Source organism: Chamaea fasciata, unplaced genomic scaffold (assembly GCF_029207755.1).
Source record: "Chamaea fasciata isolate MVZ Bird 193981 ecotype frontalis unplaced genomic scaffold, bChaFas1.0.hap1 SCAF_7, whole genome shotgun sequence".
Taxonomy (NCBI): Eukaryota; Metazoa; Chordata; class Aves; order Passeriformes; family Sylviidae; genus Chamaea; species Chamaea fasciata.
The window spans coordinates 43,825,309-43,838,574 of record NW_027094092.1 but is presented as its reverse complement, the minus strand read 5'-3'; the positions used below and the strand labels follow the sequence as shown (position 1 = coordinate 43,838,574).

Genomic DNA, 13,266 nt, shown 5'->3' with positions numbered 1-13,266 from the left:
AGCCAAACACAAGAGGCTGCTGTAATAAATGCAAGGCTCATATGCTTTGTTTCGCTTTCTGGATTTAGTGCTAAACATTAAAAGGAATTGGAGATTGATTTTTGTGCATGGACAAGTGCCAGCTAAAACATCAAGCAAGTGAACAGGCTTCTTCATAGAAGCAAGCCCTGTTAGTATGAGATGCCAGAGACATAGTTGAGGTTTCACTGCTGTTTTGAGCTACTTGGAGGGGAGTTTTTAAATGTCTCATCAACTGTTGACACCTACTCTCCCGAGTAGCAATTTTGGTAGAAAATAGTGAGTGGTTAAATTACCTTTCTGCACTAATAATTTTGTTCTCCTTTTCAGACACTGAGAGAAGAGTACTTGAACATCCTAGTTGAATTTGGCTCCTGTGCCATAAAAGTGCTAAGGAAACTTCCCAGCATGACTCTGGCTGTCATATCCGCAACACCAGAGACTTTGAATGCTAGGACCAAAGCCCCTTCACCTCATGGGCAGCTCCAGTGGTTGGACGTGTCTCCGTTTAACCCCCACACACACCTCTCACACTCAGACCAGGCTTACTTGCCATTCCATTCATGATACAGTAACACAAAAACACCTAAGCTGGTACCTCCATGGAGGAGCCTGAGCAAAGGGCCCCTGGACTTTTATCCCCTCACAGTCCAAGACTGCACAAATCTTGATCACTCCTACTCCCAAATCTTCTGTTCATGCTGTGTCTCCCAGTGTCCATTCACCTGTTGGCCCTTTGTTATGCAAAGGTTGGCAGTTCACAGCCTCTTGTCTCAGGCTCACACCCAGAGCTCAACCTGTACCTCAGTCTGGATCAATTTGCAAACTGAGCTGCCTGCAACAGATCATTCCACAAAAGAACATGCATATACAGGAAGTTGGAGAATGGAAGATAAATAACTTGTTAATACACTACGGCTTTGATATTACTATCTTCCTGTCCCTTCCTTGTGTCATCACTTGGTGTTGTAGAGGTACATCACAAACTGATTTTCCAGAGCTTACCTTGTCCCTACTGTTGATGTGAGACACTTTCTGTCTCTGGCATATAGGAGAAGAGAATACAAGTGACCTTGCTCCTGGTAACAGCTGTGTTAATTACCCAATTCATCCTTGCCCATGATGAGCCACAGCTATAGCCAATAAAGATAAGTGTGATAAAAGGGAGGGGGGGGGAGGGGGGGTTAGCAAGTGGAGAGGATCATGAAGGAGGAAGAATCTCGAGGAAGAGGGAATCATGAAGAAAAAGGTGTCTGGGGAAAGAGAATTACTGCTGTGAGGTCAGTCTGGGTCTGCAGTCGGAGCCTGGTGTTGGAACCTGCAGTTACAGTCTAGCTAGGTAAAAGCCTGCATTCAGAGTCTGCAAACCAATACCTGCAGTCATGGTTTAGCAGGAAATAAATAGCAGTTAGAGGCTGCAAGGGAAACCTACAGTAGGAGCTTGCTGCAGCCAGAGTCTGTGAATAGTTGGAGTAAGGATGGCTGAGTTTTAAAGAGGAATAAACCAGGACCCTTTTCATGCTGTGATAAACAAGGTGTCAGTGTCTGGGCTCATTTTTACCCTCTAACAAGAGGGCTGCTGCAACATGGCAGAGCAAGCAAGTGGTGTTAGCAGCAGCTGACAAATAGGCCAATAATGTGGGTAATAAATGCAGTCAGTAGTCATTTCTCAACACTGCAATTTACACGTCAAGTTTGAAAAGGCTCTTCTCCTATGTTCTAGGACCTAGGACTCAGAAACATATCAAGTCATTTTTTTCTAATGGGGTCTCTGCTAAAATGAATCCAAAATTGATCAATTGATCGGTAAGTCAAACTTCTGCTCCCCTCTGAGTGGGAGCCTGAGAAAGATGCTTACCATTCAAAAGCTGTAAGGAATTTTAGGGGAAAAGGGATTGTAAGGAAACAAAGGAACTATTCTCTAGAATAAAAGACTGGACCTTAAACAGAAATTGTCTAGCATGGTATATTCAGGAGACTTTATTCTGCTGAAATAACTAGAATACCTGTGGTTTTAGTGACAGAATGTCTTTAAGAATTACAGAACTCCCTTTTCCTGAAAAAAAAAGGACTGATGCTAAAAGAAGATTTCTTTTTTCCTAGGTGAGGAAAAAAAAGCAGCCAATGAAAAGTGGCTTATGGAATGTAAGGACATTGAGGAAGAGAAAAACAGGAGTGGGAGTGACTTGTACTGAGGTTTCAAAAACAGGCATGTGTCCTTTGCAAATTAGCAGCACAGAGTTACAAACCAGGCGTGTGTTCTCTGTATAGCTACACACATGCAGAGATCCCAACTGGCCTTGGAGTTTACCTGGTCAATAGTGAAAGTGTCATTAACTCATTCAAATGGAATCTCTTTGATCAGTCCTCTAGCAAGAACAACCCATTCTGAAGTCAGACTTCCCCAGCTGTGCTTATTCCTTTACTTATTGATATGGCACTACTTTAGAGTTGTTGACCACTTTGAGAGCTCTTTGTACAACAGACTCTTTCTCATCTTTTCCAAATCAAATGGCCTTTTTATGTTTCTTTTAATGTATAAATACAATAACAGGCTTACAATGTTCATGGATGGAAATTCTTGCTCTCCTACTTTTTCATTCCTTCTTAGGCTGCAAGTACTGCTTTTTTTACAAAATAATGGATCTAAAAGAAACTCGTCACATCCATTATATCAGATGTATAAAGAAATTCAAGAAATTAGAATTTCAAATTAATAGTTTAAAGAAGTTTATTTAACAGAAGATTTTGAGGAATGTATTTCCATGTCTGACTATTAAAGTTCTTCTCCTTTCACAATTATAGAATTAAAGATTTTCTATGTACTTGGAAACCAACAAATTAAAATTTTCACCAATGAAAGCTATTAGATTTTTTTATTAAGGTAATTACCATCTTTGTTTAGACAGAAAGTTCTGTAAGTTTTGATCATTCTTTCTTTAACTTGCTACAATGTTTACAGCTTAATGTTACTAATGTTACTGCTAGTTAAAACCTGCTGGGCTCAGTTAGGAGCCCTACTCTTGTCTAACAAGTTTTTGGTGAATTGTTCAATTATAGCATAGCAGGAGCAAGAATTAATTGTAAAGTTTTGGTGTTTGTGCCCATCATTGTACTCAAGGTATTGTGGGCAATTTTTTTACAAACAGACTGGAAGTATTGTATTGCAAGGGTATAACATTGAAAATGCTTGATGTATTCTTGCCAGTTTCTAGAAAGCACTACCTCCGATGAAAACATATTCTTTGAAACACCTGTCTAGTCTATCAGTCTGTTTTAACATTTTAGAGGAAAGCTACTTAAGGGAACATAGAACACACATCAAAGACAGATAAAAGAGCTGATGCTGGACCCCACACCACCAGTTGTGAGTGTGCACATGGTACAGGGAAAGCAAGGATTACGCAATGAAATGGGATGGATAATAAGCACAGGGACATAGCGAAGAGTATGGTTTTCAGAGAGCTTTAGAATGTAAGGAGGCACCTGCGTGCTGCAACTTAGAGATGCTTCTGCTAATGGAAGCATCTAATAAAATTAAATGTTGAATTTTCACTTTCAGGTGACTGCTTCTGATAGCACTGAAATGAAAGCACATGAATATTTTGTAGTGTAAACAAAATTGAATTGTAGGTTTGGTCTATCCTAGGATTGATCCACAATGATTTAATTTGCGTGCCTTACAGAATAAGCTTAATTAGGTTCTTTCTTCACAAACTTAGAGCTGTTTACTAGGATCTATGCACTAGGTAAACATGGCTGGGCCTGATATTCTGGAGTGTTTTCTTTTTGTTCTCCATGTAAAACTATATTTCTTTAAAATTTCAATATTTATTTAAAATCCTTTCATGTTACAGAGAAAAATATGAATCCTGTTGCAGGCAATGGTATTATCACTATTCCTTTTGAGAAAAGCAACTTTCCAGTTCATGGGATATTGCTGATATGTCTGCTCACTGGTTCATTGAACGCTTGGCTTCTAAATTAAAAATAGAGCAAGACTGACAATTAGAAACAATTTATACTTTTGTTTCAGCACTGGTATTATCTTTCTCTGCTTTTTTTCAGCAAAGGAAAAAACTATTTTAATAGTTTTCCACTTACACCAAAGTAATACTAAAAAAGTACCAATTGCCAAAGAACATATGATAATCTTTTGCTGACATTGTTAGGAAGACTTCGGGGATTCATAGTCTTTTTCTGACTTCATAGGGAATTTGTGATAAAACTCAGTTACATGAATGGAAAAGTATCAGATAATCTTCTTTTTGCTGCTGTTCATTAATACATGGAAGGGACCTGGTTTCCACAGTTGATTTAACACCTACATGATCATGAAATACAAGAACTCTATATTCAGGAATTCATCATTATTTTCATCACTGTTAAGTTCAAGTCAATTAAAAAAAACTTGCATAATATTATTTTTCCAGCTTTTCAAACCTATCTCAAGGAAGAACCATCTCACAATGTTTCTTGTTGATTCTTTCAAGGGAATATATATGTGTCTTCTTATTCTTGTTTGAACAGCTGCTGATAACAAGATAAAAGTCTGGTAAATTGTTAAGGAGAGGAAAAGGATATACTAGTCAAAGCCTTTGACCCTAAAGATGCTGCTCCAAATCCAGTCTCAAAGAGTACTGACTGAAAGTCATTATCTCCCAAAGACTGCTCAGCTTATGTAAACTTGGTTGTATGCATCTCACTCTGAGTTCCTGGTAAGTAAACACCCGCAGCAGAACTAAACACCGGTGTATCTTATACAAAGGTCAAATGTATAACAAATCATGGTGATAAAAACTTACTGTCAGCCATAAACCCACTTTTTCAGGCAATGATTTGAAACGATGTTGAAGAAAATGAGGTAAAACCGAGCAGGAAGGATAAAACATGGTCTGTAGTTAAACAGTCTGTTTACAGCACCACTAATTCAATGTCTTGATCACCAGTGCAGTATCTTACATTAACATTTCTAAGATTTATTGTTATTTGTAAGAATTAATGAGTTACTCATCTCAGCTTGTTTTCCCTCATATTTGCATGAGATGAACCAATCATTCTATCATCATGTGTGATAAATACAATTCAAAATAATCTTCTGGATTTCTGATAGAGAATTTTTTAGCCTCTTTTATTCCTATTCAGCAAAACACTGGTTATTTTTTCATTTTTCCCACTAAACTTGGAGCAACCCACTCTTAACAGTTCCTTAATCATAGTTTTCAAATCATGTGATGATAAACATGAAATTTCAGGTGGCTATATCCACAAAAATCAAGCTGTTCACAAGGTAAGAGGGACTAAATTCATAATATTTTTCGCCTTCACATATCAACTGATATCTGGACTTGAGAACTACAAATGACTATTTGTCTGACAAAAGTTGAAGGGAACAGTGGTAGAGCCAAAAGGATGATTTGTTCTCTCCTGCAATGCTGTGCTTATTGTCCTATTTGCATCTAAAAGCTATGCTGAACAGTGGGGAAGGAATTCATAAACTCAGTCATGCTAAATCTCATACTTCTTCAGAAAAGCCTAAGTGCAAATTTTATCTAGCACTTTTAAACTTTATAAAGTTAGTTGCTCTTATGGCTTTGATGTTAACCAGTGAAAGTTACTGAGGGTTCTTTCATTTATTTTTTACTCCTTAATGGTTCTTCACAAGTTTTTTCAAGATACATCTTGACCTGGGTACTGTGTTATTTTCTGTAAAGACAAATAGAAAAGAAATGTCCACATTTCTCTTTTTTCCCCTCCCCCACCCCCTTTCTTTTTTTCTCTTTTTTTTTTTCTCCTCAGTAAGTTAAATATACAATGAGAATAACATCCTGAGAACTAGGTCTTAGCCATTGGAAATAGAATTTTATAAGAAACAAGGGAGATAAGAGCTTTTTATGACTGTTTGTATTACAGCTTTGACTGTTAAGAGCAAAGCGATGTTCTTGAGCTCGTAACTAAAACTACCTTACAATATTACAGCATCTTTCCTTCTAGAATTTTAGTCATTCAACACATTCAGTTGCAGGGCCTCTTAAGTCCATTGCATGCATGCAAAGACTTTCCTTTGGACTAATGAATTAATGCAAACTCAAGAACAGCTCTGAAATCCTGAATGAGGCCCCTGTTCTAGTTCTTAAACTGCTTTATTTCCCACTTGTAGTCAAAGATCAAGACATCAAAAATTGTTAACTTTGTGCATTATACAAGGAATTACTACCGTTGGGACTTTAGCTTATCTATTGACTGTTGGCATTTAAACAATATATCATGATGTTTCTTGTTTCTCTAAATACTTGCACGTTGTTTGCTCTTGTTTTCTTCTCTAGCACCCTTCGGAAACAACTGGAAATATATGTGACAGATATTTTTTGAAGGGTATAGTACTGTCTCCTTAGCAGCTGAGCCATGGATGCTATAAAGAAAAAACACGATTGTATATCCTGGTTTCTAAGGTAGTTCAGGCTCTTAGCAATGCAGAAGGAGAAAGATATGATCTAACACATCTGCCCCTAAATTTCCACTTGGTATGGCTACAAGTGCTGATAATTTCAAGAATGAAGGAGATGATGACTTTGCTGGATGCGAGGAAGGAATACACAGGAAACAATACAGACAGAGGTGCTGATTATGCAGTTAGTACTTGACAAACACAATACAATGCTTTATGCTTTGGAATCAGTGGGTCAAAGCCAGAGACTGTTTGTCTGACACCAGGATTAATTTCACGGATTAATACCAGGTATATCAGGCATAAATATTACGTTTCTGTGTCCTTGCTCTACCTTTTTTTCCCCTCAAAAAAAGAGTCTGTTTTACAAAAAGGAAAAATGTTGAGAGCTATTTCAAAAAGTTCATGGGACAAAATGCAGTTTGATGATGATCAACAGAAAATGACATCCAAAAAAAGAAATGAAGCAAAATCAAGATTTGGAAGGGAAAAAATCCTCTTGCAGAATTCCAAATTCTGGGTTTCCATTATATTTTTATAATAATTTTTGCATTACTCTAGCTGGACCTCTCATTTTCAAAGCTGAAGTAAAAGTTGCTAGCTGTAGTTTGACAGGAAACCCTCCTCCCCCAAGCCAAACAGTGCTTCATAAAAATATCAGATCACAGATTAAAACAGAATGACTTGAAAGTCCAAAAATAACAAGTCTTGCCTCAGTATGTCTGGTATTAAAAATAGCTTTTAACCTGTTTAAGATGGAAAGATAATATTATTTCTTCCTCCTTTTGATCTAGAGTAGAAAATTGACTTTAAGTATTTATTAGAGACAACCAAACTGTCTAACAGACCTTTTTGGTTAGCCATACTAATTTGTAATAATTTTTATATATGAATGATAAAATTCCAAAGGCTAATTCACCATTCTAATTGGTGACATTTTTAATATTTCTTATTTTATCATGTATTACTAATACATGTACTCACAAACTCTAGATGCCACTTTGAATTTTCAGCCAAGTATTCTGCTGGACTGCTCTTGAACAAGGTTTACAAGAAGACTTTGAGGTCACTGAGGTTGTGCATGAACATAGACCACAACTTTTGCAGAAACAAGAAACATGAAACATATTTTTCATGCAAAAAAAATCTAAAACCAAATTCAACTTTGGATTTGTAACTGAAAAATTTATCTAATAGAAGAGGTGACACTAGAAACACTGACACCAGAAAATACAGTTTCAATATATAGCCTCCCTTCCTATTTGTAGGTCATCCATTTTCACAAATGACATACATGACTTAAGGGCTTGTATCCTGCAATTCACCTTTCAAATTGCAATAGTTATAATTCAGTATCTCAGCACTGTAACTTGCGCACAAAGCCTTTTGGACTCCCGATTCAACCAATTTTTTTTTATTTTTTTTTTAATTATTTTATTTTTTTAATGAAAATATTTTACGGAATTTATCTTTTCAGGGCTAGATTTTTTCTGTTGTAGTGAATGACTAAGTTCAAAGTGGACACAACTCCAGTGGAATCTGAATACTGAGATGGCTGTCTCTGTCTCTTCATTCTTGCAGTGTAAGTTGTCCCTCAAACCCTATTATCTAAATATCATGATAGTCACCCAAACTACTGCTAGTACTTCATCCTTAAGTGTGGGACGTAGCAACATCTTGTCTTCTCTTGCCTCAAAAAGTGTGGGGTTTTTTTTTCCCTCTACAAATATTTTCAGTGTCTTTATACCACTGCTGAAATGACTCATTATCCCAGTCACCTCTGAAAGATCAGAAAGAAATTAGGATGCTGCAATAAGATTGTGAGAGCTGCCAGTGCTGCAACACAGTGATCCTCTTGGCTCCCATCAGGCTCAGTTGTAGGATTGAAGTTTTCTCCATCTGATTGTCAACCTGAAAAGACTGAAAATATATCTAATTGGAAATTAATTTCAAAATCTCCCAACAATTGCTCTAATATCTTAACCTTATCTTAACCTCTGATGCTTTTTCCTGTTGCTGAATGCTGCTAACACAGACATGTATGACTTTCCTAATCATTTGATTCTCCTCAGGAAAAGGATATTACCAACTATGTCAGAAGGGACAGTAAGTTAAACTTAATTCCTTTAACTGATTTAATCTTTAAACAGGGAGACTTGGAGCAGAATGAGCGGGCAGAACCAGACCTAAGCAGTTAAGTAAAAAGGCTTCCTCTTTCAAGCTTGGATCTTAGTCACTACAACCTGGCACTTTAGGGAGAGAAAATGCTAATTGAGTGGGAGTGACCTGAACAGTGCGACAGTTCTCCTACACCTACCCATTTGAAGGTTATGGAAGACTGCAGAGAGCTGTGATGCTCTTAAAAACTTATAAATGTGTAGGCTTTACTGTGTTTCACTCTTTAGTAGTTATTTTAATGATCCTGAGACTTAACTCCTTACATTAAATTTCATACAATTTCTTTCAATATTTTTTTTTTCACATACAAGTAAAATAACTATTTCAGATAGTCAACATAAATTCTAGTTTTTTCTTAGGCTGAAGAACAAATGCTTAGGAAGGGGGACAGAGTTTAAGTTGATTCATTTTTGATGATGCATAACATGTACAGTGACAAGGACACATTAAATAGGAGACAGTTCTTTTAAATGTGTCACTCCAAGGAGATGACTCAGATACACACTTAGGTTGCTCTTTAACTGCCTTCCTAAGCCACAGCTAAAATCACAGCATGCATAGTTACAATCTTCACACCTTAATATACTGACGAGATCCTGACAGCTTTCCGTTTGAAAAGTTTAATACCTTTTCCACCTCCTAGTAAAAAAAGCATCAAAGGAAACTGGAAAAAATATAGAAATATGAGAAACTTTACTTGTACAAGACTATGAGCTACACCAAGTTCTCACAGTGGAAAAACATATATTGTTTTCAAAGGAAATTGAATTTCTTATTTTGTTCAATTAGCACTTTATCTACGTGCCTCCTTCTATAAATAAATGTATTTTTTTCAAACAGAGCTGACTTATCAGTTTTTTTCAGTAGGGTCTGACTTTTATTTTCCTCTTAAAAAAGACAAAAATGTTTTTTACTTGAAGACCATAGTAACACAGGCCAATCAGAACCTCTTATGCAACCAGTTAAAATTACTGAAATTGGCTCCATGCTTTCAGAAATCTTGGAATCCTAGAATATCTCAGGTTGATAGGGACCCATAAGTATCACCAAGTCGAGTTCCCTGCTCTTTTAGTTCTACCTAAAACTAAACTATATGCCTAAGATTGTTGTTCAGATGCTCCTTGAATTCTCCAGTATTTCCCTGTGAAGTTGGTTCAGTGACAGACCACTCTGTCAGTGAAGATCCTTCTCCTATGTCTAATCTAAACCTCCCCTTTGTAATGAACCTTGCAGATTCATTCGATTCTTTCAGTTCCCATTGCTGGTCACCACAGCGTCTTCCCCTCCATAGCCCCCCCTTGAGGAAGCACTAGGTGCCATGAGATCACCCTTCTGTCTCCTCCTGGCTGAATAAGCCAAGTGACCTCAGACCTGTCACAATCTTGGTTGTCCTCCTGTGAACACATGAATAGTTTGATGTTCTTGTACCGAGGTGCCCAAAACTGCACACAGGACTTGAGATGAGAATGAGCACAGCTCTCTTTCTCTGCTTTACAGCCTTTTCTCCCCTTCTTTGTCTGCATTAGCAAGATTACCCTATTCTGGGTGAAGAATGCAGCACTCTCTGTTAAATTCTATACAGCCGGTAATTCCCAACTTTCTAAGCTTTCCGGATGTCCCAGTAAGCCTCTCTACATTTGAGGGAGTCCACAGATTCTCCTATTTCAGTATCATCAGTCATTACACTTTACTTTTAAATCTCCTATACAGCCCTCCAAGTTACTTAATAACAAGCTCTTTTATTTATGATTGTAGTCTACCTGCTCATGAAATGGTAAAAAGTAAATTTTTTAAATTTTTTTTTTTTTTTTCTCTATGGGCTTGTCTTACAACACTTTCCTCCATGTGTTAGTTCACAGATGAGCTTGACAATTAATGAGGCTTCAGTAAAATTGCAATTCTCTTGCTAACACTAAGCTTTCCCACCTTTTCATATTTTGTCAATGTGCTGAATCATTTACTGCTTTGCAGTTTGATTTCAGCAAGAGGACTCAGAATGATTGCCTCCCACTATTTATGAGAATGAATAAACATGCTTGGAAAAGTGCCATGAATCAGGAATAATCTTATATTCACTCACTTATTTTGTACCTTGGCTTTCCTTCCAGTACAGTAGGAGCTGCAGCACATTTGTGCTGGCTACCATGTGACTGCATGTCTTTGACCTGTAAATCACAATGGGTCTCTGAGCAGAACTTAACAACGTCTGCACTCCACAGGGTCTTCTGCAGCACAGAGTAGTGTGCAGGATCTCGCCCTCAAGGCTCTGTGGATCCATTCCCTCTCTTGTAAAAGAGAACCAAAATAGATGGTTTCTGTGAATCTGAATTTGTTAAATATTTCTAGCATGCTTTAAATCTGGGAAAGTTTTTACACCGTCATTTATTTATTATCCTTGCCAGAAACTGGTATGCTGTTTTCCAGTAGCCATGCCCCTATGCTCTGTGTAGACACATGCAATGGAAAAAGAAACCATCTGTGTTTTACCCACTTTCAAACACCCTACTGGAGAAATCAGCAATAAAATCGCTGTAATGAATCTTCTTATTCCACTCTCTATTTCCATGTCAGTGAGAATTTAAGGTCTACTTGAGAGAAGAATTCTATTTGTCTTATGTATCCTAAAACCTGCTTATTTATTTTTGGAAATCAAATAACTCTGCTTTTAACCTTGAACATTCCCCAGTCCTGAACCAGACAGTCTTGCAAAATAGACCAGTCAATCAAATTCTTTTTCTCATTGTGGGTAGGGGTAGTGGGGGAATAGAAAAACCTTCTTTCAACAAATCCTTTCCACCCACAGGCAAAAAGTCTTCACCCAATTAACTAACACCAGGTGCACACTTGAATGCATCAGAGGTATGTGGTTTACTCACTGGCTCTGTTTCTAACTTGGCAGACAGACTTGAAACCTGCCCCTGATTAGCCTGTTTTACTGGACCTGCAGTGGAGGGTGTCTCCCCTCTCAAGAAAATATTTTAGGTGTTTCTGTGCAAATAATGAATGCTTGACAATGCCAGACCCAGCATACCCTGTGCATTAAAAGGACTATCCTTTTTATGAACTAATTTGTCAAGATCAACCAGTAGCAGCAGTACACTGCAAAACAAAAAGTATTAGCCAAGGGTGATGAGCACTTTGTAGAGAGGATCAGAGCCCATCTCCATGGTGGGATTCCTACCTTTATGGGTACAGACTATCAGGTTCCCCCAAGTCTGACTTTTCCCTCTTGTATTTTGGTTCTCACAACTTTTTCTACCAGAAAACATATTTTTAAAAATCTGTGGTCAAAAGAATTTCAGACGTACGCATTTCAACCCCTGACTGCAACTGATGTAGCTCTTTGGGAGCCTGAAAATCCATCCATTCAGATTTTATCTTGGAGGATTTTGAAGCGCCAAACATTCCTGAAAATCAGATGGTAACATTTGTAAACTTAGCCTGTGTACAAAGAAATGAAGACATACAGGATTAACAAAAGACTGTAAATATTTTGTCCTGGATTTCCTTGTTATTTATTAATATTTTATAAGTGAGGTGAAAACTGACAAAATTTGTGAGTTCATTCCCTGATCTGTGTGACAGCCAAACTCTTTCATGTAAAGTTATTGGTTTATTTTCTTGTAGCAAAGCAACTTTACCTATAACTGCTACAACAAGCATACACAAGACTTTACAGTTACTACAGAACAAAACCACTTAAATAAATAAAATCTTTTGATTAAGGATTTCTACCTAATATTGGTAAAGAGAACTTTATCATTCTTTTAAGGCACTTAAAAGCACAGATGATCAATACATGGACTAGAAGAGAAGTTATAGCAACTAAATATAGCAAACAAAATGAGATTTTTAAGTGATAAAATTGTAACAGCTGCGGAGTTTCACTAAGTTGCCCCATCCCATAGATACAAATTTATTAAGCTATTACAGTTCTTGTTTGAACTATTTTCTCTGCTACTTTATGGTACCTCAGAACACCAAAGCCAAAATAGAAGTCAAAATCTACATTCTTCAGTTTAGTCACTTGAGAGGGATATGAATCTGTACTTGCCAGTGACTTGAACTTGGCCTTCCTAGAGGTCTACCACCTCCATTAAATCAACATCTTCCCCTTTTTCTCTCTAATTTGAAGATATTGAGGTCTAAGTTTTAAAATCTAAAAGACTTAAATTCACATATTTAAAAAAATGTGTCTCTCAGACGAATCCAATACAACCCAACCTATTGTGCTGTCTGAAATTAAGATACAAACCACATTGCATGTATAGTTATCCTTCTGAAGGTTCTGCTGAAGAGTTGGGATTCAAATCTTTGCCTTTAGAACAGAAGAACAGAAGATTGATCATCTTAAAGACCAGTTCAGTCTAAAACACTGTTGTCCACTGGAAATAGGCATGTGGGCCCAGGAAAAGTATTAAAAATAGGGCAAGAATAAAATAATACTTCCATGGCCTAAAATCACACATTGCAGAGATTTTAGTATTAAAGAGTTGCTGTTTCAACTGGACCATTCTACTTAGTATAGCCAAGGCTGGGTCTGTTTTTTAATTAATTTACCCAAATTTTAATTACTATTTCTTTTATAATGCAAGAAATCCCCAATATTTTCTCAAGGAGTT

The 13,266-nt window shown here is 37.1% G+C and overlaps 1 long non-coding RNA gene across 2 annotated transcripts in view; it reads left to right on the top strand.

The window, feature by feature from the left end:
* Positions 1 to 1,212: 1,212 nt before the first annotated feature.
* Positions 1,213 to 13,266, top strand: part of LOC136291791 (uncharacterized) — a 47,711-nt gene continuing 35,657 nt past the window's right edge. The window contains exons 1-4 of one of the 2 annotated variants that reach the window (XR_010721726.1): positions 1,214 to 1,298; positions 4,549 to 4,736; positions 7,944 to 8,048; positions 11,448 to 11,503. This is a non-coding gene — a long non-coding RNA (uncharacterized lncRNA). Of the gene's footprint in view, positions 1,299 to 1,741; positions 1,825 to 2,121; positions 3,269 to 4,548; positions 4,737 to 7,943; positions 8,049 to 11,447; positions 11,504 to 13,266 lie in introns of those variants that run through there. The other variant, XR_010721727.1, reaches the window with a different exon arrangement.